The following is a 9,345-nucleotide window of genomic DNA, read 5'->3' as shown; positions in this document are numbered from 1 at the left end:
CCAACAGCGCTTGGCACCGTGTGTGGCCCAGGCCCGGGGGCTCCTGTCGGTGTACTAGAGTAGGGGTACCCTAGTATCCCGAACTTGTGCACGGGCAGTTGCAGCACCCTGCAGCAAGGCTTGCCGGGCGACCGCCAAGGTCCTCCGTGGTTCCCTTGGAGCCATTCAAGAAAAAAGTATTCAAGCCAAGGAGACAAGGCCCCGGCAAGAGGAGCTTGCCGGGAAGGCCAACCAAGGCATCCCAAGGAACTTGCCGCGACGTGCCATGCGTCCCGGCAAGGCAACAAGGCCCAGGCAAGAGGAGCTTGCGGGGAAGACCAACCAAGGCATCTCGAGGCCTGGTGAGCGACAAGCTTCCGGGCGCGACAAGACGACGACCGCGTCAAGGCGCTTGCCGTGGCAAGTAACCACTCTGTACCCACGCTCCAGCACATCCGCTAACGTGTTGCTCTGGGGGCCTTTCCAGGCGCGCGTGGCGTGAGGCTTTGCAGCCAGCGGTGCACGGTGGCATGCGATGCTGACAAGATCGCCATCGTGGCGAACGGTGGCGCCCCTGATGGTCCCTTTCTGCACTATTTGGGCGACACAGACGGGCATTTAATGCCTTTGTCCCCTGCCGTCAGGGTTAGGTAGGATACACTGTGCAAGTAGGTGTACCAACCGCAACACTTTTTACGCTTTTACCCTTCTCTGCGTTGCCACCTGTCGGTGACCCCTTGAACATATAAAAGGAGGCCCATGCGCAACGTAGAGGGGGTTCGACTGATTCGGAAGCCAGAAAAACAATTAGCTCTCTCGAGCAAGAACACAATATAATCAGACAAGCAGCAGTAGGAGTATTATCTCTCCGGAGAGCTCCGAAGCTGGGTAAACTGCTCGTGTGCTTCGCCTCGATCCGCTCTTCGTGCGACCTCTGCTCCCCGCGGAACCGAAAGGGGCCCGGTCCGCCGGCCCCATAGGTGTTCGTGGATCAGCTCCCCGACATTGTTAAACATTGAGAAGGTTCCTCCAACTCAATCCCAATGAAAAATCATCATTAAACCCAATCAAATTATATTTAGAGTGATGAGTTCAACATGATAATCCAAGAACCAGATACTCAAGATGTCCATAACCGGGGACACGACTAACCATGATTAGTTTATACACTCTGCAGAGGTTTGCGCACTTTTCCCCACAAGACTCGAATACATCCATGGTCGGAGAATCGAGACACAGTCTTCCTGAAACAATAACTCTTTACTCTGGGTGGACAGTTACACCTACTTTCCCCTACATCTGCTAGCCCACCACTCAAAAAGGCCATGCGACTTACTCAACTATGCCAGAGCCCATAATTTCTTGTGGCTGCACACGGAAGTTTCTGGCATGAATAATCTTATGATCCCTTCGAGCCTGGGTGGCGGACCGTAGGATGATCACACGGGTACTCCAGGATATCCTTGGACAACACTAGATTCTCCAGGTGCCCTGACAACCACTGGGTACTCCAGAGTGCCTCAAGCAATCCACCCAGGTGTGTATTAAAGTAGCCACCTTAAGTTAACCATTAATAATAACTCTCACATCTGTCATGAGTCACTCGAACCAAACCACGTCTGCAAGCAAAGCATAGCAATATAAGCAACGTAGAAGTAACTCCCAAAGGTTTGATAATAAACAGGGCAGTTGGTTCTACCTCATCGTCTACTGCCCAAGACCCACATGTCAAATAGATCCTATCCATGCAATTGTTTGAGAGTTGATCTAATGCAATAAAACTGGGTAGTAAAGAGGTATGATCAAAGTGTTACTTGTCTTGCTAATGATCCATGAAACCTAGAGACTCGTAGTAGCACGCTTCGCACTCCACGTACTATATCACAAATAAACTAGCATACAATAAGCACTGAACTAGAAACATGGGTAAACTCAAATGAGAGATCTAACAAGAAAATTCAACTTAAGAACTCCGGTTTGCAAAAAGAATCAAATCAAATGAAGCAACAAAACTCAAACTGCGAAAGAAACAAGATCCGTTTACTAATCTGGACTAAAGTCAAATTTTACAGTACCAAAATCTTGTTCAAGTTGGTTAAACTGAAAGAGGGCTTTGAGACAAAGATCTAGGCGCTTGAATCGCCTGAGTTTGATAAACGAGCGAAAAGATAAACTAAAACAAAAATCAGGGCAGAAATCGCGATCGAAAATAATCGCGGAAAAACCCTGGAAAAAGAAAACTGACGAATAGGCTAACGAACGAACGTTCGCTGTCTACGACTAACGGGTGAACACCGTCCGTTAAAATGAATGTACGGACGAACGTCCGCTATTTAGGTAAATCGAACCGATCTAATCTAAAAAAATAAACCTAGGTTTCTAAAAAAACTGGGCGGTTTTAAAAAAATCGAATCGGCGGCGGCGGCAGTTTCTACCTCTGGCGAGGCTCCGGCAAGGCGGGGCGGCTCCGGCAGGATCCTGTTGCGGCGGCGAGGCTCCGGGCTGGCGGCGAAGTGGTGGTGGGGCGACAACGAATTTCTAGGATTAACCAAAAATGCAATAAAATATGATATGCAATGCTGATCTAATTTATAACATTCCAAATTGGAAATTTGGGATGTTAGAATCCTCTACACAATTTCATAATTTCGGCAATACCTCATGGCCGGAAGAATCTAAAATTATTGTGGAGCATCCCCGATGGAATGCGAAGTGGCTACATTAAAAAGGGATATAGCACGGAATAATAGGATTGGTGCTCTTTGCCTTGAAGAGCATGATAAGGGGTTAGTTCCCGATTATAATGCAACAAAAGCTAGAGTTTACCAGAAGATGAATCTTTGCCAATTGATAAAATTGTCAAGAAAAAATATAGTTTTACAACAGTGCATATGCCTTCACCTAGTATTGCGTCATATTATACATCCCCTGCACAATTGCAAAATTTCCGCAACGATTCATTGCCTAAAATTAAAAGCATCGTGGGGCAATCATATCCGGAGTGGGCTGAAATTGAGAAAAAACTTAAAGACAATATTGCCGCTCGCTTCCTAAAATAAACGGAAAAAGAATTGGCTCCAATAAAAGAAGCATTGCCAATTGATAGAATCAATGAAAAGAAGGATGATTCGGAACATAAAAGTGCTTCGGTTGAAAAGGCCGAATCAAATCCAAAGAGGCAAGGTGCCATAGGTATATATTTTGACTCCATCAAATCCAAAGAGGCAAGCATTATTGAGAAAGGGCATGGGAAACATAGAAAAATGACCATGATTGATTTTTCTGAAGTTAGTGGAACCTATTTCCTGCCCTTTGAGTTTCGTGCCATAGAAATTGATGAGCTTCAAGGACAAGAACAAGTAGCCGAACAAAGTTCGGTTGACAAATATCTTCAATGTAATGATGCACGGAACCAAGAAAATGATGATGAAAAGGCGTTGGGGAGTAATCCAAAGGTGGAGCAAGATATTGTTAAGTTCACACCGCCATCATGCTCTCCCAACATATTTGAAGGGGTATGTCTAGCAAGTAATTTACCTGTTTTCAGATATGGTCACAACTTTATTGTTGATGCATCCATTAGGAAAATGCGCATAAGTAATTTCGAAAGACCAATGAAGAAGGGTAATTTACCTTTTCGTAATAAAATTGTTATGGAGCATATTGGTCAACCCATTGTGCCTTTTATAAAGACCGATAGTGACTTATTGTGACTTATTGTTGCAGCCAAAGCTTTCCCCATTGCTTTATCCAATGTTCATACCTAATTGGGTAGCTTTGCTTATTTCTTACTTGGCTTGCATTTGGTCTCAATTTAGATGTGTGTGTTCTCAATATTTTTGTTTCTGAAAGATAAAGTCAACTTTAGATTCTTTTGAGATAGCCGATGCTAATATAATATCTTACCCAAAGATATCACAGATAGAATGAAAAATAAAGTTCATGGCTAAATGGGGTGATACAAAATCTGAACCATTCATTTGCTTAACTCCAAAGCCATTCCCACAGCAAGATCGGCTAGAAAAAAATATTACCTTCAGGTCACCATGTCAAGCCATCTATCCAAGGACAAATGTATTGTAAGGTTCATGATTCGTTGAAGCATAATTTTGAGGATTGCAACATCTTTCATCATATAGTTAAATTGGCCATTGAAAAAGATGATTGAAATTTGTGGAAACACCAAGTGATGACTAGTCTATTCTGATTGGTCCTGATGGAAAAATGTTTTTGCATCGGTTACTTCAAGTCGATCCATTTAAAGAGAAGGTAAAAGCTGCGTGTGACGGGATTAAGCTTTGAAGTGAAGAAGTTGTTGAAGAGCATAATGAACATAATCTTGAGGGCAAGAAGTCCATCGAAGCTATGATGAAGACACCAAGGACTGGGGGATAACAATGATCGATGAAAGCAAACCAAAATAAAATAAAGGCAGAGATAAGAACAAGTATGAGAGATGAAAAATGACCTTCGCTGAACTATTGGATAAATATCAACAGAAGAGTAAAGAGAAGAATGCTTATCGGCCAAATCATGCAGAGAAACCAAGATTATCCCCAAGGCGCAAATATGAGGATAGGTATTGGTGAAGTGAGAATTTTGATGCAACATATTCATATCCTAAATTTGGGCCGCCAATGCCATGTTGTGGATGCCTCCCTAAGCTCGTGTAGATCCATATCCATCATGGGACATGTATGATACAAGCGCACATTCTCCATCTTATCTCAGACCATCTCACCAATAGTATGCAGCTCCGAGAAGAACATCATTTGAACAATCACATGTTAAAGGCCGATTCAATCATAAGGTAATCGGTCCGGAGCTCAAGGAAGAAGAAAGAGGTACTCAAGCAAGTTTATCGCGTTAAAAGAGATGGTCGCAAGTGTGCTACTTCAGATTTGGCCTAAAATAACAAAGAGTCAATTAAAGTGTTTACATTGGCTACAAAAGGCAAAGAAGTGAAGCAATCACTTGTTAAAAATCAAAGTGCCAAATATGAAGAAAAGATGTTGAGGGTGCACAAGGCCAAAAAAAAGTTGACATTGGTTGAAACAGAATCAGCCGAGATGCTCACTCAGCCTATTGTATTGGCAAAAGAAGGACTTATAAAATCTTCGTGCACAAGAGCTGAGAAAGAAGAAAATGGCATGGGTTCCCAAGAGGATCGATCCAAATAAAAATGATGTGCAACCTTCTATCGCAACAAGTGTTACAGAAGTGAAGAAAGGTAGGAATGGAAGTGATAAACAATTAAGCCGAAGGTTCGCGTCACAACATCAAAATCTTCGGTTAGCACATCATCCATATTATTCAATCATGTCTTTGCCATGGAATTCCTTCTTAGGTATGATCAATTACCATCCGTGCATTTATTTTCATCCATGGACACAACATAATTTTCAACATCATGAAAGGGTATTACCAAATAAATATACATTTGATTAGCTACATTTTTGTTGCTAATCCAAAGGGCCGGAATATTTGATTGTTATATCATTTCTTTATTTTGGCTATACATATGTTAGTGGATGAATTCTACATGGACCTGATGGTAATAGCCGATACTTAACTATCATGCTAAGAAACTATTTAATCATGACCGATGTGGAATTCTAACATCATCCTTAGTTCAGTTGGAGACTGAGACAAGGTACATGTTCATTGATACTAGCCTTGTTTTTCTAGTACAATGGAGATTATGTTTTCATTGTTGAATTCATAGCAATGATCAAGGTGTTGGTGTTGTTTATATACTTCCTTATGATACTATTTTCTAAAGCCTCATGCCGCTTCAAATATTTTTTGCACAAATTATCAAAGCTGAATATGCCCTTAGTATTCGATTGAAGCTTTTACTTGCTATACATATTGAGGTTTTGGTGATTCATTATTAGTAGTACAACAAATATCAGAAGTTATCAATGTTTTGATGAAGCACTTATAATTTATCTTGCGGCACGTCTTGATGCAATATCCTCCTTGGGTCGCTTTCTAATTATTCACACATCTAGACATGACAATTCGAAAGAGTTGGCATAGCAAGCCTTCGGCTACTATGTTAATCATGGTGTATTGCATTTCTATCAATAGCCGATGCTTAGTGTCGTCAACAAAGGTAAGGCCGAATCGAAGTCCACAGCTTCGGCCACTAATGAAATTTTTTTGCAGGCGAAAGTAAGGATTGGAAAAGTTTTATTGTTAATTATCTACAAAATACTAGCAAAAGGACAAACAATATAGTTCGGAGGATGGACTTTAGATATATATCTATAGATCCTTATCATTGGCTTGTTAATGAAGCTGAGAAGGTTTCACCCAAGTTTGCATCAAGGATTCAAGCAATAATGGATGATATATATTTATCGCCCTAAGCACATGGCCGGTGGAGTGTTGACATCATCCTTAGAACCAACACAGTACAAGTTATTTTTCGGCACGCTAGCTTTGCCGAAAAACAGGGGGGCATGTGTTGACGCTGGAAAATGAAATGATCACAAAGAGTGACTTGTGGCAGTAGCAAGATGAGGTCAAATTCATTATTTCATGTCACCATTTGGATGGCTCTCTTCAAGCTGATCAAAATAGACATAGAGATGCTCCACAATAGAGCTCAAATGCAAAAGTTATGACAATCTTAGAGATGCTCGTATTGACATCAGACTAAAGAATGGCATGAAACGTAATTAAGATGGCCTTGGATGAAAAAACATTGAACTGAAAACTTCTTTGTCTCATCAAAATGGACGATTTTGATATAAAAATCGCCCCCATCTGAGGTCGTATGTGAATTCTACAGCCAACACCATGCGCTGCAGCAATGTTTCACCGGATCATCCGGGCCGGGGTCCAGATCATCCGACCGGAGGACGCACAAATGACCTAGACAATAGAAGGTTTACAATGAATTCAAATGATCTGGATCTACTCCTGAATGATACGGGTGAGGCCAGACAATCAGGGAAAGAGTGTGGACGTCCGAACGATTTTTCTGCTGTAGATGTTAGAAAACAACCCTAAGCACCCACAAGACGGCCTCAGATCAATAAGTGTTCCACAGGAAGTTTGCGCGTCTCATCGAGGCAGTTGATATTGATACAAAAATTGTCTTAATCCCTGTTTGTATGCAGAAGTTACAGCCCGATTCGTAGAATGCTGTCAGAAAACTGGGTTTGGCCGGATCATCCCGGTCTCGAGCCGGACACCCGGGGCAGAGGTCGTGATTAGTCTGGGTTTTGTTAGGTTTGATGATCTGGATGGCCAGGCAAGTCCTTTTCTTGTACGGGAAGTCCATCCGCCTCTTATATGGACAAGATGTGGCGGCCGATTGAACAACACACAATCGATCAATTCATCTACCACTTTTCACCTTTACTTCTGTCTCTCTCCCTTGTTCTTTTTCTTCCTCTTTTTTGTTTGTTCTTCTTCTTGTAGGGCGGCACACCTCGAGGCCCTAGGGGCGACCAGGTCGACCTAGGGTAGCCCATAGCCGTCACGCGCCCTGACGGAGTCCCTCCCGGGCGTGTGGGGTTTCGGGCCTACAAAAGCGTCTGCCGGATTGCTTGCATACCACGCTTCCAGATGGGTCTCCTTCAATGTGAGCTGCGATGCATCATCCCTGGCGTCGAGGGTACATGGTGACGTGTCCGTGTGCGAACAAAGGGGTGATGCATAGTCTGTTGCAACAAACAACCAAGGAGCATATTTAAGTTGGTCCCATTTTTTTTCTCTTTAGACACCTTTCCCTATATGAGGGCATCAAATTTAGTCATGTTCAAACTCTACAGCCTTGTCCCCCACCCACAGAAAGATCAGTTCCTTACAGATGTGTGTACTGATTGGTCACAGTTTTCCCTTTTTGACCAACATAGGTGTTGGATAGCCAGTCTGTACTACTTTCCCCCTTCCTTTCCTCTTTGAACCACAGCCTAGATTCATGCTATACAATTTTCCCCATTAATTTCTTGTTTGATCCAACACCTATGTTCAAGTGCATAAGCAAAAAAATCCACATGCAGCTAGAGACACTACTACAGGATGCTGCTAACGCGACACTACAGTCAGAGACCCTTCGACGAAATTGTGTGCGATGCATTAATCACAAACAGTGATGTAAAAAACTGTCAAAAAATATGCAAAGCGTTTGCGATGGAAGATACATCAAACACGGTTCAGATTTTAGTTGCTTGTGCAATGGGGGCATACGGTTTAGTTCAATGAACTGTTTGCGATGAGGTGGAACAACAGAAACAGGCAGCCAGATGAAGGTCTGTGCGATATACGGCATACAGTTCACTTGGGTAAACTGTTTGTGATGAGGCGGAACAATAAAAACAGGTAGTCAGATGAAGGTGTGTGTGATATACGGCATACAATTCACTTGGATGAACTATTTGTGATTAGTCAACACAAAAGAAAAGGTTAGCCAAATCAAGATGTTTGTGATATATGGCATACGGTTCACTCGGATGAACTATTTTCGATTAGGCAAGGCAGCAGAAACGGTTTAGCCAAATCAAGTTTTGTGCAATGGAGGGCATACAGATCATTCCGATAAACTGTTTGTGTTGAGCTAAGAGAACAAACACATTTCGCATAAACAAGATGTATATGATACATGGCGAACATCCAATTACATAAGGGCTAGAACAAACACATTACCTGCATAATTAACTAGGATAAACGGTCATCTGATCATCATCTACTTCTTGTGATGCTTTCTACCACTGCTCTACTAGGATAAACACAACAATATTCTTTACTATGAATAGTTTGCTCTCTTGGGCACACAATTATATGGATCATAGCCTCGGGCGAGCAATGTGCCCGCATGTGTTGTCACTGGTACGTGTCGGTGCTATACAAACAGGTTTTAACACCTTTCCAGCGACGACATTTGGAACCGTCACCAAGTCAGTGTGGGTGATAGGAGGTCCTTCCCACACGACCTAGAAACCATCGGGGATATGCCCCCCTGGCACACACGCTCGGCAAAATGAGGTCGTGTGCAAACGGCGAGCGAGCAAATATGGTTATACGTACAATAGTGCTAAAAATACAATTATACAAGTGAAATTGTTTCTGATCGTAAGTATATCCCACACAGTCAGTCGCAGCTAAATGTTTTCGTTCATATATACATCCCACACAATCGCTCCAAGGAAAACGTTTCCGTTCCCAGGTACATCACACACAATTTTCCCCGTTAAATTGTTTGTCATAGCGTTGCCATCGCACACAATATTAACAATTTTATCCTTTGCATTATTGAATGCATCACACATGATGCGCTGAAGAAACTGTGTGGCAAAGGCTGTCAATCACACACAATTTTTATGTGGTAAACGTTTGCGCAAGGTGGCCTAA

This window comes from Triticum aestivum, chromosome 2B (genome assembly GCF_018294505.1).
Source record: "Triticum aestivum cultivar Chinese Spring chromosome 2B, IWGSC CS RefSeq v2.1, whole genome shotgun sequence".
Lineage (NCBI taxonomy): Eukaryota > Viridiplantae > Streptophyta > Magnoliopsida > Poales > Poaceae > Triticum > Triticum aestivum.
This window is presented reverse-complemented; position numbering follows the sequence as displayed.